General features: G+C 42.0%; 1 long non-coding RNA gene across 1 annotated transcript; it reads right to left on the reverse strand.

The window, feature by feature from the left end:
• Nucleotides 1-11,695: 11,695 nt before the first annotated feature.
• Nucleotides 11,696-16,912, reverse strand: LOC114625969. The gene is made up of 4 exons (XR_003712160.1): nucleotides 16,662-16,912; nucleotides 16,473-16,548; nucleotides 14,910-14,955; nucleotides 11,696-11,846 (listed from the first exon to the last, which is right to left on the reverse strand). It is a non-coding gene; the product is annotated as an uncharacterized LOC114625969 (long non-coding RNA).
• Nucleotides 16,913-18,836: the final 1,924 nt, after the last annotated feature.

The following is an 18,836-nucleotide window of genomic DNA, read 5'->3' on the forward strand; positions in this document are numbered from 1 at the left end:
CCCTTGTACAAATCATCACACTGACCAACTCAACTACCAACCAGGCCCAGATCCAGGACTTTGAGTTGGTGCACCCCAACATCTACACCATCTATGAACTTCTAGAGTATGTGAAAAAGGTGGTCCTGCACAGCCAAAGCTGCAGGATCTCCATGACACAGGGCAACAACAGGATATCCTAGGGGAGCCCTGGTGAAGAGCCAGTACTGATAGTGTACCAGAAGTCAGATGCCTCAAACCAGACCAATGACTGACTCACTGCAATGAACATTAGCAAGTAAAGATGTGTGAACAAAAGGATACATTGTGCCTTACTGCATCTTCCATAGTGAGATGTTTTGTTTGTTTTGTTGTTATTTCTTTTTTTGTATTTTTTTACTTTATTTTTTGTTTCCTTTTGAAGGAGAGGTTGCAAGGGTGGAAGGATGGAGAGATCTGTGGGATGGGGTGCATGATGTGAAATTCACAAAGAATCAATAAAAAGTTTTATATAAAAAAAAAATCCACACAGTGGAAAGGTATCTCACTAAGTTCTCTCTACCTCAAAGTGCCCTGACCCATACTGCTAAAGCTCTACAGCTTGAAGGAAAACTTATCAAGGAAAAAAAGAATTATTATTGTTTCTATTTATCCTTACTTAGAAAAGTAGGTTTCAAACTGACTTCTACTATGGAAGACACTTTACTGAAAGGGAAAAGTCACCAACTGTGCATCACAAGTGTAAACATTGGAGAAACAAGGTGCTCTGTAGACTGGCTTCTTTGTGTATGGTAAGGTGATTCTTTCCAGAATTTGAAATGAACAAATATTTGTAAGGGTAAAATTTACTTGAATATTGTCAACTAAACAATTCAGTAGCAAGTTGAGTTTGCCCAGGAAAATGGACAGACTTAGAAGGTATAGCATCAATAGAAGTTCCACAGTCACAGAATTCTGCACATGTTCTCCCTCATGAGAAGAATCTAGCCAATAATATATGCATACATGTAAACTAATGTACATGTGGGCACAGTGTAAACTGTAGACAAGAGCACAAGAAAGGCTAAACCCTGGAGGATAAGGAGAGACAGAAGACAGATGATGGACATAGGCTAGGAAAGAGGATAGAAAGCTAATCATTTATCTCATTCTAACTTTATTGTGGATTCTTCATTTTTGGCAGTGGATGAATGCATAGAAGTATAAAATCCAACATAAAACTTCACAGTTCCATCTCTAATTGTTACTCTAACTATACAGAAGTTCATTGAGTTCTAAAGTCTTTAGTCCTAGTTAGTTTCAGGTCTACCTTATACCCCTCCATCCCCGCCCTTTTTTTACATTCTTATTTGTAATTTTTTTTGTAAGAAAGTTTTAAAATTTTAATTTAAAAAGGAAAGTTGAATTAGTATGTTAGTGTTTAACAAAGAAGATGAAATGCTATCTGTATCTGGTCTTTGGTACATTGTGAGTTCTTCTGTTTCCTACTCTCTATCCTCCTTGGTTTCAACCCTTATCATTAGATGGGAGACAAAGAAGGATAGAAGGGAGAGAGAGATAAAGATCCACGAATCTAACTTTTTCTTCATGCTTCTTTGAGTGTGACTACTAACAAATTGAAACCACTGCCCCTTAAACGACCAGCAACCAGTTTATATACCCTCTGTAGATTTTCCAAAATTCTAATCGTCACACAATCGCAGAAACTGGCTGCAGCTGGAGAAACCATGCCTCTGCCAGAGCAGGAGGCAAATCATAGTTGCTGCAAAGCAGTCCCATATCACCCCACCTGGGATTAAAAGAAAACATGTAATATAATATTATAATATTTCTGTGTTTTTTAAAGAAACCAGCATTCCAGACTTCTTGCTACAGCTATCTGTTTTTTAAAAGCAGCTGCCCTTTTTTGGCTGGTGTGTGACTCAAAACAGCTTAATTCAGACAACAACTTAGCAATATTTGACTGAAAGTCTCCAAATTTTCAGCTATTATTCACTCTATGGTCAAGTGATTAAAGGGGAAAGCCTCACAGTATCTTCTCAGATGTGGATGTGTGCAGACAAACACACAAGGTGGGTTTTAAGCAGTTCCCTCTTATTCTGGTTATCTTTCTAAATCAGTTACCTGACCCGGAGGAAGAGGGAAAGTCTGCTCTTCTTGGGCAGAAAGAATTCAACCAGGAGATTCTATTCTCTTAATTAGAACTATCTGTTTGGAGGAAAAATTTTATAGATCTCAGTAGTTTGTCACAGATGTAAAGACTTTTATAGCTTGTCATTGTCATCGTCTTCACCACCATCATGTCACATCATCTCATTTTATGGAGGGTGTGCATGGTTTAGGGGCATGAAACCAAGGGAGGGTTTTGGAAAATGGGAAATGAAAGTATGGGAAAGCATTTGCTGAACAACCACTATATATCCCAGGCAGATGTAAAATACCTTTCACTGACACAATGATGTTTAATTTTTATTCCATTCTAGCAAGTCAGTAGTATCGGTCCCATTAAACAATGGATGGGATTGAACTCCTCAAAGAGTAAGCGGCTTTCCAGTGTTCTTGGTGCATCCAAGGGGCTGAACCGCTTTCTGGATCTCTTCAGAGCTGAACGTTCTCAGAATACCACAAATCTGTGACACAAAGAAGAGCAAACTTGCTATGGCATTTCCCCATGCCTTTGAGGTATACAGGACTCAAGGTGGTGATTTCTCCAATGTTGAACACAATTTGCAATTTACCTGTAAGGTTCTCGTGAAACTTAAAATATTCCCAGACTAACTTGAAAACTGCTGCCAGTCTTGACCACACCTCCTCAGAGTCCCGTGACTATTTTCTCTGCTACCTCTGCCACCTAAGAGCCTTCTCTAGGACCTTCCTGTCTTCCCTGTTGGTCAGCAAACCAATGGCTAAGACATTGCTCCATTGCTCGTTACCAGTCTATCCACCCTCATCCAAGTCTTTGGCCAGTCCATTCTGCCTCAAGCCATCCTCACTTCTTGGTGGCTAAAAATTTTGAGTATGTACCTAGCCATACTGAGGCTTCCTTCCTCCTCTTTCACAATGGGAAAGTTGAGAGTTCTATCTTTTTTAACATTGGCCCTTGATTGTTGTAGAGGAAAAAAAATGGACAGAGACAGAGAGGCAGAGGAAAGGTAATAGATTTATGACAAGAAACAGATTTGCATAAAACAAGTAACGACTCTGGGGAGGTGACATGGTGCATTCACCGTACACCTATGCAGATTGAGTTCAGATCTTCAGCACCCATAGAAACAGACAGGTGTGACCTGTAACCCCTGTGTCAGATGTCTGATGAATTTCTACCTCTTCTCTGTAGTTTGGTTGTTTCATCAGAATTCACCTCACAGATCTGGGATATTTATCTGAGGCATTCCTCAATTTGCTTTTGATGCCATCTTACCTACTCCAGATGTCAGTAACCAGCCTTCAGGGAACCCAAGGTCAAGCCCCTTTCTGGAGTGGTCCATGACTAGCGCCTGCCTCAGCCACAGTTTTGTGATCTCTAAAGGTCACAGAGCTCTAAGTGGGATAAAGAACATCACTTGAGGACCTCACTGTGGACTGCCTCCTCACCCACAGCCCTCCTTCTCCCTTTCCTCTCTCAAACATCCTGCATGCTTAACACTTGAGTCTGGTTTCTTGGGAGACTACAGCACGTGACAAGATTATATCACAGAATCCTCTGACAACCCAAAAGCTTGGAGAGAGCAAGAAGACACTGGCCCTATTTTTCTTAACTCACCAGGGAGTTTTTGGGTTGTTTTGTTGTGTGTGTGTGTGTGTTTGGTTTGGTTTAAGTTTATTGATAATAAATACAGAAACGTATTCACTGAACTGTTCAATGAACTGTGACCCCTCCCCATAGCAATTATACCATTCAAACCCATCAGCTCAAACTCCCAATTCAAAACTATTATTGTTGTTCCCATTTTGCAGATAAGTAAAGTAAATCACCTTGTGGCTCCAAGTTCTGCCGGAGTTCACATATTTAGGGGTGGATATGGCTCCTAGTCACTTGTTGCTGCTGCTTATATCCATGTGACTGTCTCTCCTCTACCAATGTATCAAACAGGGATAAAAAAAGCACTGACTGAGGAATGAGAGACAGCTTATATTTCACAGGACCAGAATCATCACAGAACATTTCTGGTGAGGAAATGTCTGTTCTAAGAGTCTGGCATATTTAGAGTACCAGCTTGTCAAAGCTCCCTGGAGAATTTTGATGCATGGGTGAGTTCAGGTGCCATTGATGTAGATGGCAGTTGCTGGCACACTGAAGACACATGTTAGAGCTCTTCAAGGATTGGGCATAGCTGCCTTGGCAAAAAGAGGGAGCAGTCAAGACTCTATCCTTTACTGGGGTCTTAGATCTGGGGCCAGAGCTCTTTGCACTTCCTGCGATCTGGCTAGGAATCTGTCTGGGCATGGAGAGCCACATACCTAAAGCCTACATCCAGGGATTCCTCAGGAAGTGGAAGCTTTGGGGAGTCACCGGAAAGGGGAGGGGAAAGCCTTCAGGGAGGAGGTAAGCAAAGCCCCCTCCCTCCAAGCATTGTGCCTTGCTTCCTCCAACAGGATGCCAGGAGCACCACAGAATGGGGACTCATTTGTCTTCATTGGAAGCACAATAACGTGCCACTGGCCTTTTTCTTGGGCTTTGCTCAGAGCAACAGGATGTGGGTTCTGCCAAGAAAGAAGGAAGGAAGGAGGCAGGCCAGGGAAATGACAGGAGCCAGGGTTGTTTAGGCCCCCAGCCTGACCCTGGACCCCCAAAAGCCTTCAGACTGTCTGGGTCCAGCTGGGAACAGTACTGAAGGACAAGTGGCCTTCCACTCGCTTTTACCCTAATCTAGTTTGCTTTGAACATTTACGAAGAACAACAGATGATTTTATTTCAAAGTAGAGCTTTCCTTTCTTTTTTTACCCTCAGTGTTAAAATGAAGAACATATCCTTTGCAGTTAAAAAAAACAAACAAAGAAAAAACAAACCAAAACAACAACAACAAAACGAAAAACAAAAACCCTTGCTTTGCATTTGAGATTTTCTGTGCTCACCCAAGTTCCACAACACCCAAAACTCCAACTTCCCCCACCCCACTTACTCTCCTCTTCTCCCTGCTGTGCAGTACAGTAGGGCTAAGAAGGAAACTTAGCAGTGGCAGAGACAGGGAAGGGTGACTTAGTGACTTAGCTTGAACTATTGGACTCAATATTGCATTCTACTACAAAAAACCAAGCAAACAAAAAAAGTCAATGAACTTTAATGAATATTTGTTATTTATTATGAACTCCATGTATATAACAGAAACTGTGCTTGGAGCCAATCCCTCAAAGCTAATGCAGAAATACACAGTTCAACATGTCCTCAACCTAGAAGTTTAGGATCGTCCATATCTCAAGAGCCAGTGTCCAAAAGACCCAGGGACCCTCCTAAAGAGAGGCCATCCTGGCTCAGTAGGTAGAGATGAGATGTTAGGGGGAAGAAGGGAGACAGAGGTTGCCTGCCTTTGGTGGGACTACTTGCTAAAGAGAATTATACTCTTTGTAGATTAACATTGTAGCTTTTTTTCGAAATCTATTCCAAAAATCACAATTTTTATTACATTTTACTTAATGTTTGTGGTGTGTGTGTGTGTGTGTGTGTGTGTGTGTGTGTGTGTGTGTGTGTGTGTTTTGCAGTGCATGTATAGAGGTCAGAAGACAACTTTAGGGAATTAGTTCTCTCCTTCCACCATGTGGGATCCAGGGATCAAACACAGGTCAGGCTTGACAGCAAGAACCTTTATCTGCTGAGCCATCTCTAAAGCTCAAGATTATAATGTTTGAAAAGTATACTGGTAGCTCTCTCTGCTTTCTGGTTTTAATCCAGAGGTGGGATATAGGAATAAGAGAGTACCAGGGTCTGAGGGAGTTTTTGGTGATGGGTCCTGGAATAAGACTATGAAAGAAAAGAGGCACCTAACCCTGACAGGCTCCCACTGCAATCATGGATCATGTGGTCTCACTAGGTCCCTTCTCTCTGAGTGCCACTCAGCGGTGCTGTCGAAGATTTCTCAGAAGAGATGAGAAACTAAAAGGGCGAGGGAGAATGAGTAATATGGGAGACAGAAGGCTGGAGGCAGCCACCACTTACTAAGTACGTTCTGTCAGGCATGTTATACATGGTTTCTTTCAGTTCTGTCAGGGCTCAGAAACAGCTCATCAAAGTATAGCACTTTGGGATGCTGAGTGCTTTGAACTGAAGGGACCTCTGAGGCCTCAGAAGCAAAGTCTCTCTTATATATCTTTCTCTATCCTCCCAAGGCACATCATAGGGAGCAGAATTCCTCCTCTCCAAGGCTATGAGAATGTGAATGCCCTTCCTAAGGCAAGCCAGAAAACAAAGGAGGGTTATTCTCCCTGTTCTCATGTCTTTGGTCAGAACTGTCCCTACACCTGAGAGGAAGGTGTGTTGAAGAGAGGCTTAATTTTCCCTGCCTATTACCACCCTTTCTGCCCAGTCAATTTCTCCTAAGCTGTCTTTTCCTCACCCAACTGAAGCATAAAAATGGACAGTGTGGGACTGGACACATGTCTCAGTGATTAAAACCCCTTGTGGTTCTTCCCCACAACCCAAGTTCAGTTCCCAGCACCAGCATTGACTGGCTGGCTCAGTTGTCTGTAACTTCAGCTCCAGGGGATCTGATGCCCATGCCCTCTTCGGGCCTCCACCAGTCCAACCCCCTTCATATACACGTATACTATATACATACAGACACATATACATACACATAAATAAATAATAAAATAAATCTTTAAAAAACAAATACATTTCCTGGTCTTTAGCTTTTAATACCTGAAGGTTCTTGTGTCATATAAAGCTTGGAAAATATTGAATCTGTTTCACTTTTCTCTTGCTCTCCTGGCTTCTGCCATCCTTATGAGGGGGGTCACAGCCTTGCTGCCTCCACCATCTTTGTCAGCAAATCAAGATTCTGGGATGATGGTGGTTCCACAAGGTCATATCACTGTAATAAGAAGCTCTGGGGTCCTTCTTCACTTCAGCCTCATTTTCAAGTGCATGTTTTTAGGTTATCTTACCCTCTGACTGAAAACCCTCCCCTGGTTGGTTTTACCATCCAATGAAACCAAGATGTGGTTGGATGTGGGTGATGTTCCCCAGGGAAAGAACTCAAATCTCCTGTAGATGACAAGCGGCCTATAAAGTAAACTAAAGGATTGTTTTTGTTTTCTTCCCAGAACATTAACTCTTCTTTTACACCTTTTATCCCAGTCTGTTTTCCACGACCAAAATTAACTTGGGAAGGAAAGGGTTCATTCAGCTTACAGGTTAGATAGAGTCTGTGAGTCTATCATCAAGCCAAGGAACTCAAGGCAGGAAACCCGAGGGACAAACTGCAGCTGAGGCCATGAAGGAATGCTGCTTTCTGGTTTGTTCTCCACTGTTTGCTCAGCCTGCTTCATCCTACCTACCAAGAACACCTGCTCAGGGGTAGCACAGCACCACCGAAAGCCCTTCTTGGGCCCTCTCACATCAACCTTAGTCAAGAGCATGCTCCACCGACTTGCCTACAGGACAATCTGACTAAGACATTTTTCTCAGTTGAGATTCCCTCTTCCCAGATGACCCTAGCTTGTGTTGAGTCAACCAAATCTAACAAGAGCAACTTACAATCTCTCCTTTAGAGTTCCATAGATACACAATGTTCTTTGGCAGTTGGAAGGGAGAAATGTTGCTTATTTAAGAGAAAGAGAGAATTCTGCTAGCTAAAGTGGAGCCTGTCCACTGTATCTTTTACTTTACCAAGAAGTTTGTTAGAATGGCCGAAACCTACCCACAACCTTCCAGAATCAGAATAATGAAAACCACACATGTGCACATCTACTTTAAGGCTCAACTCTCACCATATAAGAGATAGCACTTATAATCAGATCTGGGTTCATACTCTAGGCCTTGCTTTTGACAAATGGAGACCTTGAGACGGTTTCTTAATTCCTCTGAGATTTCTATCCTTTTAACTAAAACCTAGATAGATGATTCTCTTTGATCAGCCTTGGAGAAGTGAGTTCAATTTTACTTCCATGCCTATACCCAGAAATCTAGGACCTGTACATCCTTTATTCCATCTATTTTGCCCTTTAAAAATGTTCTTTTAAAAATGTGCACACTATAGAATCTGTTCTGAGAGGAAGAAGATGCTTTGTCACACTAAGCACAGCCATTGGGTCCGTGTTTTTCAATATTGGAATCACTTGCTGAGCGTGGCCACTTACAAGTAACTAAATAAACCAGAAAAATTCAGTTTCATAGTCATGCTAGCCACACTATCAGTGCTCAGTAGCTACAAGTAGCTGGTGACTGGGGTGAAGACATCACTGAGACAGAATATTTCATCTTGTGGAGAGTTCTAGTGACTAATATGACCTTAGGTACCTGCGATATTGCCTGTGCTTTTGCTAAGCCATGGCTAGCTGTGTACTTGTACACAGTAAGAAATCAGTAAGAGTTTCATGTCTTAAATGCTGTGGCTTCATATATAGAAATTAGAAATGGCATGCAAATCTCAAAGCTTGTTTTCCAATTCCCAGTCTGCTTACCTTGAGTAGGTTATTTGCATTCTATGACCTTTAGTTTTACCTTCTACATTTTTTAAAAAACTTTTTATTCTTTAATCATTTTTTGCAGTCCAGTTGTTATCTCTCTCCTGATCTGCCCTCTGACTGTTCCTTATCCCAAAACCTCCTCCCCTCACCCCACCTCCCATCCTCACCCCTGTCTCTGAAAGGATGTCCCCAATCCACCTCCAACCCCCACCCCACCAGGTCTCCCCACTCCCTGAGGTCTCTGGTCTCTTAAGGGTTAGGTGCATCTTCTCTCACTGAGGCCAGAGCAGGCATTCTTCTGCTGTATATTTGTTCAGGGCCTCATATCAGCTGGTGCATACTTCCTGGTTGATGTTTCATTGTCTGAGAGATCTCAGGGGTCCAGGTTAGTTGAGACTGCTGGTCTTCCTATGGTATCATCCTCTTCCTCAGCTTCTTCTAGCATTTTCCTAATTCAACCCCAGGGGTTCCTGGCTTCTGTCCATTGGTTGGGTGTAAGTATCTGCATCTGACTCTTTCAGCTGCTTGTTGGGCCTCTTAGAGGGTAGCCATGCTAGACTCCTGTCTATAAGCACACCATAGCATAAAAATAGTGTCAGACCTTCTAAAATTTAAAAGTGACAAAGCAATAATATCTTGTATTAAGTACTTTTTATTTATTTTGAGAGTTGCATTAACTTTATATCCTATAGAAAAACCAGTTCCTTCCCCCCACCCCGGACTCTACCATATTCCTGTATCCCAGATTGGCCATTCCTACTCTTTGTGTAGTAGATAGTAACCTGGAACTCCTGATACTCCTGCTTCTATCTTCTGCGTTCTAAGATTATGGGCATGAGCCAGCAAGCCCAGTTTATGAAATAATACGGATCAAACCCAAGGCCTTGGGCACGCTAGGCAAGCATTCTGCCAACTGAGCTACATTCCTACCCTGATGATTCCAGCTCTAAATCTGAAAGTTTCAAAACTCAGGAGCCAGTTTTCTGATAGGCAGACAATGACACTTGGTCAGTCTACTGATGGGTTCCTTCTAGTTATAAAATGGTCCTATATAACCCTGAGAATGGGGTAGGGGCAGGATTTCCCATACTATTACAAACAGCAGGGAAGTATGGAAGAGTTCAGACACTGGAATCAGCTATACACCTGGGCCTCTCATTTCTCTGAGATCCCGTTTCCCTCTTGTCAAAACCCAAGTACTCTAGATTAAGTTGTTAGTTCATGTGCCATGATGTTTAACCTAATGAAGCTTTGCACAATGTGAGCACTCAGAACCATGTTAAGTTGGGAGATTCTGAAGCTAGTAGGGTCACCCATTAGGGAGCCTGGGATTAGAACATTTACCACTAATGCACTTGCCAAAGGCAGGTACTTGCCTAAGAGCCATCCAGTTCCTCATTACAACTCCCGCAATCTTAGCCACAGACTTGTGCCTAATAAACAATGAGAAGACTGGTTAGAGAGTGTGTGTCACCTCTCCTGCCCTTGCTGGGATAAAGTGACTGACACAGCAAGTTTACTAACACACAAACTAATCCTCATTGCCAAAGTAGGCTCTTGGCAGTGCTCTGTTAAGAAAGAAAGAGAGGGGGAGATGGAAGAAAAAAGAAATTGCCCCGTGTTGCTGAGACAGCTCTCTATTTAGACAATTAAATCTGGAAAAGCAAGACAGTTCCTGTAATCACCTCCCACACCCCCTACTCAGAGAACAAAAGGTTTTGTTGAAAGTATTCATGTGGATATTAATACCGACACTTTAATGAGCCCCTCAGCAAACTCATCAGGAGGAGTTACAAGCAGCCATGCTGCTGCCGTGGGAAGGGTACAAAGGCAAATCTCCAAACACTAGTTACTTGCATGTTAACCCCACAGTCACGTAGCTGCCTACACCTCATGGCTAATTCACAAATATTCCTTGACACTCCTGTGGCTAAAGGAGGCAGATCACTGGGGAAAGTACAGAGAAGAAAATGTTTGCATTTATGAAAGGCCTTCACATCTGAGGAGAGTTTTGAGGCAACTGGGGTTATTATAGGTCAATGGATGGGTTAAAGGCGGCAGAATTTCTAGTACTGCCCAACTCTAGTAGTGTGCTAGGTGGGACTGTGGGCATTGTCTCTATCCTATCAGGCTGAATCTTCACTTGAGTCCCAGGGGGAAGGGATATATTTGTGATGCCTATTGTACAGTAGAGGAAACTGAGGTCACAGTCTGGGAAGGACTTTGTCTAATCTCATTGACTAAAATGGTAGAACCAGAGATTTGAATCCAGGCTCTATGTAAGACTTGGATATACATATATTATATGCCTCCTTAGTTACTATATATAACTATCCTTAGTCATTTTATACATTTGTCTTTCTGTGTGTGTGTGTGTGTGTGTGTGTATGCATGTGTGTTTGAGTGTGTATGTTTTACCTCCTTTTGGAAAAGTTCACATAAGAGAGCAGAGCTCAATTCCCAGGCCTACTACTGTTCTAGCTGTTCCCCCTTTTCTTCTTTCTACATGTTGATTTAAACAGATAACATGGTCTATGAGTGACCAACAATGACAGAAAATGGATTCATAAATGTGAATGGGAGACTGTAGTCCCAGGCGCTCCGGACAATAGTCCCAGGCACTCCGGACAGGTATTTAGGCAGATTATAAATTCAAAGCCATTCTAGACAATTTAATGAGATCCTGTCTCAATATAAAAAGCACAAAAGGACTGGGGATGCAGCGCAGAGGTAGAAGACTTGTCAAGAATGCACAAGGCTATAGATTCAATTTCCAGTATGGTAGGAGGGGCGGAAAGGAAAAAAGAAAGCGGACATGGTTTGATTCCTTGTTCTCACGCTTAATTACCAGCTACAAAATGAAGCTATCTGTGACTCAGTTTTCTTACCTTTAAAATGGGGGTAATGTTCCTTATCTCACTACTGAGTTACCATGAGGAACTCAATAAACTACCTAACCCGCTCCCCTCAACTCTCCTTTCATACTGCCTGGTTTAGTCCTTCAAACAACTTATTAAATACAATAGTCTTATTCTAGTAAGGAGGAATCAGAGACTGAGAGGGTGACATACAAAAGCTGCAGATTTCTCAGCAAGCCAATGTCTTCAGCAGAATCCAAATGCAGATGGGTCTTTCTCCAAAGACTGAGCCTGTCCATTATGGGTAAACAGGAAAGGGCAAGGCTGAGGGAATCCGAATGGACTGAGAGCTTTTCAGTCTTCTTTGGCTGTTTCACTGGAGGGCTGTTGAGAAAATTATCCCAATCATGTTAATGAGCAATTGAGTGTGGACTTTCTCTGGGGGAAACATAGCCAACAAAAGCTCTGGTTGGGGCTGGCAGCCAAGAGCTGAGAGTTATCACAGCTGGTACTACCGAAGGGCTCTCGGCTGGAATAATCAACCCAATTGCCTCCCCACAGGAGTGAACTGGGGCTCATAAATTGTAACCATATAGCTTATGGAAAAATGGCTCTTGCATTCCCTGGTGAAGTATTTTCAAGACCATCTGGTGCTGAGTAGTATCCTTACAAACTCTAAGTGTGTACTAGTCCAGGGAAGGCATATGCCAAAGCTTTGATGTTGGTTTAGCAGAGTCAGGTCTGAATCCAGCCCCCATCAGAGCTGAGCATGGGCCACGGGATATAGTCGTTAACAACCCTGAGTCTGGGCTCTTCTTGCACAAGAAGGAGTTAACTGGATTTAGGTCACAATAAAGGGGCTGAGCGGGTTAAAAAAAAAAAAAAGAAAAGAAAGATGTTTGGTTTTTATTCATTTGCTTGCTTCCTTGCTTGCTTGCATTTGGTGCTGAGGATGACCAAGAGCTATAAATGTACTGAGCATGTGCTGTATAGCCGCAGTCCCCACCATTAACACAAGTTCTTAATAAAGGGCCTGGCACACAATAGCCATTCCCGTACTTGAGTGTTGTTCTGCTAGAAGAGATCTCTCTGGGGAAGGGAATGGAGAGAGAAAGGTCGTTCTCACAGAAAAGTGAATTGATTGGCATTTCCCTGCTGGGAAGTGACAGATTCCTGACTCAAAGCCTGGTGATTTGAGTAAGCAAATCTTATTTTTCCGTGGTGGCATGGGTCTACTTTCATCAGCTTAGTGTCCTTCTCACCCACTACTCCTACTCTACAGAAGTCTGTTTCCTCTTTTTCTTCTTACCCACACAATCCCTTTATTAAGTACTTCCACTATCTCATTTAACAATCTCAATAAATGAGCAGTTTCATGTGACCTTCAACAACTCATTTGATAGATGCAACTGCCACCCCCATTTTATAGATGAGTTATAGTAGCAAGCTAGGGGTCATTTAGTAAAAGGGTACAGGAGAATCAAGACTTCAGGCCTGGCATGACTGATTCCAATATTTTTAGTGATATTGTGGTCAAGGATGCATTGCTAGATTGCCCTGAAAGCATTTAGGTCACTAGGCTGGGTTGCTAGTCTCTTTAGAAACTCAGTCATTGCTTCTTGGAATTATGCATTCTTCCAGCTGCATCGCCAACAGATTCATGAACGCTTCATTGCAAAGTCACCGATTATCCTTTCTAAGCCTCTGTAGGTTGCAAAAACCACTGAAGTTACCAAGCTGACTTGTAGTTCCCCCGACTGCCCAGCCAGTCTCTCTTCCCTCACATTGTTGAGTCCTGGCCTTCTCCTCCGCTAGCCCAGCACTTGGTAGGTCGGTACTGTGGTCTTGCAAATATGGGGTTGAGTTTACATCACAAGTTCTTTTCACTGGGTCAAGTTTGAACTCATTAGCATGGCAGTCTAAGTTCGTTGTTAGCTCAATTTCTTTTGGGCATCTGTTCTTGCTGATTTGTCTAGTGCCTTCTGCAAAGTTCCCCTGTGTCTTTTTTACTTAGAACTTTCTACTTCTTCTAGAACCAAATGCCATTTCATTGTCTAGGAGTTTGCTTATCACCCATGAGATCGGTCTCACATCTTCCCCAACTGAGCTCAGTGATGATGCCAGTCTTAGCATTTATCATACTATATTGTTTTGCAATGAGGTTGTGAGCTTTGGAGGAGATGAGGAAATTGTCTTAACCAATATCTAACATAGTGGTCAACCCCTAGACTGTCTTATCCTTCTAGTCATTGCTCAAAAGTAACATGTGCTGAGACCAATAGATCTATCTTAATGAGTCTCCTCCCATAGCTCACCATCCCAGCACCCAGTCAGCTCTTCAGCAATCAGCTACACTGTACTGAGGAGATAGTCAAAGCTCTTCTCATCTTTCTCTACAACCGGCTAGCTGAGTGGCAGTGGCCACAGGCTAAAACTTAATGCCAGGCTGCCTATTTGGGATTTCACTCCTCCCTAGGGACTCAGACACCACCTTGACTCCCAAGGCAATGTCCATGTCTCTGGCTGTCTTGTGAGCTGTGTGATAAACTCTGACTTTGTTATCACCTTGGTGAATGTCACACTTCCACACTGTTAATCTTTCTCCTGTTGGGTTTGTGATCCATGTCCAGTCAACAACCTAAGTCTCAGATTCTTGGGCTGCAAAAGCAGACCATAATAATCACTTGTTCAGGTTGTTGAGAGTAGAACACCAATAATAAAATGATACATGGTGGCGGGGGGGGGGGCTAGAGAGATAGCTCAGCAGTTAAGAACACCGGTTACTGTTGCAGAGGATCCAGGTGTGATTACCTGCCCCTACATGGTCACTCACAACCATCTCAAACTCCTATTCTAGGAGATAGAATGCCTCTGGGCTCTGAGGGCCCTGTACTCATGTGCTATACCCACACACAGATACACATGTATGCACATAATTAGAAACTAATAAAACGTCCTTAACGAACATATTATTTTAGAATAATATTAATGTGACAGGAATAGGATGAACATAGCACACAACTATTGTTAATTACTACTATCCTATAGCTGTAACAGTTCTAAGAACAAGATCCTAGAGAGCTCCTCCGCCCCCAACCCCAGTGCCCCAGCACCAACCCAGACTCCTGAGACCAGACACCAATTATTCTGTGTTTCATATCACACAGAAGGGTAAATGCCTATCTCTCTCATTCTCAACTTGTCAGGCATAAGGTCAGGATGTCTGCCTTATCCTATTACTCTTCACTGAGTACAGTGGTTACTGTGTAATATATGCTCAGTACATTTCTTTATCATACTTTGGATTTTAATATGTAATGCCCTCTCTTAGTTACTGTTCTGTTGCTGTGAAGAGTCACTGTCTTAGTTAGGGTTTTACTGTTGTGAAGAAACACCATGACCATGGCAACTCTTATAAAGAAAAATATTTATTTTGGGTTGACTTACAGTTTCAGAGGTTCGGTTCATTATCGTCTTGGCAAGAAGCATGGTGCTGGAAACAAAACAGAAAGTTGTATGTCTTGATCCAAAGGCAGCAAAGAGGAGACTGTATTCCACATTGGGCAGAGCTTGAGCATAAAAGTCTGCCTCCATAGTGACACACTTTCTCCAACAAGGCCATACTTACTCCAACAAGGACATACCTTCTAATATGCTACTCCCTATGTGCCAAGCGTTCACACACATGAGTCTATGGGGCCATATCTATCTAAACCACCACAGGTGCCATGACCAAAGCAGCTCATAAAAGAAAGCATTTAACTGGAAACTTGCTTACAGTTTGAAAGAGTTAGTCCATAGTCATCATGTCATGAAGCATTGCAGCAGAATGGTAAAGCATAGTATGGACTTTTTCAATCTCGAAGCTTACCGGTAGTGACATGCCTCCCAATAAGACCACACTTCCTAATCTTTCCCAGTGTCACCAACTTGGAACCAAGTATTTAAACATGAGACTATGGGGGCCATTTTCATTCAAACCAGCACATGCCCTCAGTGAACTCCAATTGATAAAGCAGATTTGGAGGCACGGAGATGCTGCATACCCAAGATCACACTAGGGCATCAGCAGCCCACTTTGTTCATTCAGCCTGACGAGCACCAGGAGGCTCTTCCTCTCTGCAGCTTCAGGAAAACAAGAGAATTCCCATTGGACAGCACTATTCACAGGCAGGGGTCGAGCCCATTTTACATAATCAGTCACACAAAAAATATATCAAGCTCACATAAAATAAAATGATTTAAACTTTTTAAAAATTATAAGATGATTCCCAAGTCCCAATTCAAAGCAGGGTAGCTCCAGGTGGTCATGACCCACTACTCTCATCAGCCATGTGGATGTACCCCTTACACAGAGCAGTAGCTCATCTCTGTCGGTCTGGGTTCTCTCTGAGTCAAGCCCTGTCTCTATACCTCACTCCTAAAAAGCGTCTTTTCCCTCAGAATCCTCACAGCTGGGGCATTGGGGTTGTGTCAGTTCTATTCTACCAGTATCTGTTAAATAACAGTAAAATGCATGTGTAAAAGTATGTGTCATTTAGAATAGCCACCCTAGTCATTTTCTTTCTTATGTCAAGCATGTACTCTGGGCCTGTGTAATCAGAATAAACAGAGGGCCTGCTCTTGTCTTGATGCAATCAGACCGGAAAACAGAAGCATGAAAGAGCAATTCTAATGCTGCTGTCTTATTCCTACAGGACTGCATTTGTTTGCAGTGCTGAGGATCAAACTCAAGGCCTCACGCATGTGACACTTGCATTGTGTGTGTGTGTGTGTGTGTGTGTGTGTGTGTGTGTGTGTGTGTGTGTGTGTTTACAGGCAGGGGTGGAGCCCATTTTATCCAATCAGTCACACACAAAAAATATATCAAGCTCAAATAAAATAAAATGATTTAAACTTTTTAAAAATTATAAGATTATTCCCAAGTTTCTATGCTCCAAGACATGTACTATCAAATAAAAATATGGCCACTACCAGAGTTGGAAAAAAAAAAAAGCAAAGTTAGTTTACTTTTTGTCAGGCAGAAGAAAGTCACATCATCCAATAAACCAGGTTAGCTGGTGCCCTGGGGCAGTAGTTGAAAGACCTATGTGATAAGGGAAAAGAAAATGAGATTACTACATAAAGCAAGGTTTTTGGTTCAAGTCTCCACAGTTAGCATATGTCTTAGTTTCTTTTGTCAATGCTCTGGCAAAATACCTGTCAGGAGCAACATGAAGAAGAACAGCTTGGTTTAGATGATGGTTGAAAGGGATGCAGTCAATTCTGGTGGAGAAATCATAGCAAGGAAGGGAAGCAACTGGGTACATTACAGCTCTTTACTCAGGAAGAAGAAAGACAAATGCTGGTCAGCTCATTTTCTCCCTTTTCCCTTTTTATTCACTCTAGGACCCCAGTCCATGGGTCAGAGCCATCCATATTCAGGCTAAATTTTCCCTCCCCAGTTAATCTCTCTGTATCCAATTAAGTGAAGATTAGTCATCACAGTTAATAAGTAGATCATATCTTCTTTGTTATTATACCAAGCTGGCCAAAATCCCAAGAGAGTTCCCAAGGAAGTCCACAGTACTCACATCAAGTCTCTGGTATATCCAGGGTCTAGGAGAGGTGATTTCCTATGAAGATAGCTCAGATTGGCAATGACTTGAAACAGTTTGTTTCCTACCTCCAATTTATAGATGGGAACTGTAAGAATATCAGATATGGCTCTTTTCTAGCAAATACTATAAAACTTGTGTTTAGGACAAGAAATTCAAAATCATTTTATCTTTCCCACCTTGTAAGACTTTTGCACAAATGTTTTTAATCCTCCCACCCAGTGAAACCTTTGTTTACACAGAGGCCCACTGCTTCAGTCTAGGAATTTGCTACTAGGCACAGTAACCTTTTTTTCCTAAGAAGAGTTCCCCCTTCCCCCTTCTTCCACTTCCTGTGTGCCAATTATTTTCGGACTCTGAATAAGATTTCGAGATGGGACCCCAGTCAATGGGGAAAAGACACAGCTATCACCTGAGTTAGAATAAAAGCCAAGTGCTCTTCCTGAGAACACGCTCTTGATCAAGAGTAAAGTTTGCTTTCTCCAGATATTTCAGCTGGAGTAGCAGCCCCTTTGCAACTGCATACTTATTTCTAGCAGAACTCAAATCTAGCCTCTGTCAGTCAGACAGGAAGTGACAAAGATACACATTGGTTTCAAAGTCCCAAGATACCCTTCCCCACCCTCTTGGGTGACCAAATTTTATTGAAAGCCTCAAAGATTAAGTAGGACAAAGGGTGAGTCTGGGTACCACAGCAGTAAAGCTCGGATAAGTATGTCATTCTCAACACAAACCGGATAAAATTCAGATTCTCTGGAAGCTGCACCAAGTGATGCAAATGAAACTTATCATTTCATCATATCCTTTCTTAAGGACATAACAAGGGGAATTCACAGAGCAAGGATATGCAAAACCTAATGAAAACACAATTCTCTTAAATCTTTCAAACTTCTCTTTTTAGAGCTCACTTGAAATGATAGTATGACTTCAGAGGATATATTTTTTTTAAACAAATGCAAACTGTATTAGCATTGGCTTAATCCACCCAGCATGATATTAACAGTAACCAAAAATAATACAGCTTTTCAACTAGAATCAGATTGAAAGTGTGAAATTGAGTACTAAAAAGACTTTCTTTACAATGAAAACCTTAAGTATCAGTATGTATAGTGAAGGAAGGAAATTTTTCATTGCGTTTTCCCATTAGTATTAAAGATATAAACCATAACATCTTTAAAAATAAAATACCTACATAAAAAATTTTAATAAGAAACATTCAAGTGGGAAATTGGAGAACATTAATCAAGAGATTTGCTGGGCCAATAATGTTTTAATTTAGGATTATTCAAACATTTGATTATGTGCCCCCACTTACAGAGTCAACGATGTCTTAATTTTGATCTCCCCAGTAAACTGTAATGCTTCTCTGAGAAGGAAACATGATGAACTATACTGACCACTGATTGGTCCTTTGGGGGAAAACTTAAATGAGATAAACACAAAATTACCAAATGAAAGCTTTCTTTCCAAAAGAATACTGTATCTACTTACTGAAGCTCAGGGATCCAGAGTAAACAGTAAAAGCCCTGGGATGTTGTGCTCACCACACAGAACCTCAGCTACACTGCTGAACCCACCTGCTGGGTACTTCGTTGAGATTCCTCCTATAAACATCTAATACAAGTGAAACAAGACTAAATGCATTTAGGGTGTAACTAGCTTTATGAAAACAGAGTTGCCAATAAAGCATGCGCGCACACACACACACACACACGGATGAAGAAAGAAAGAAAGAAAGAAAGAAAGAAAGAAAGAAAGAAAGAAAGAAAGAAGGAGG

This window comes from Grammomys surdaster, unplaced genomic scaffold, assembly GCF_004785775.1.
Source record: "Grammomys surdaster isolate TR1022 unplaced genomic scaffold, NIH_TR_1.0 225, whole genome shotgun sequence".
Taxonomy (NCBI): Eukaryota; Metazoa; Chordata; class Mammalia; order Rodentia; family Muridae; genus Grammomys; species Grammomys surdaster.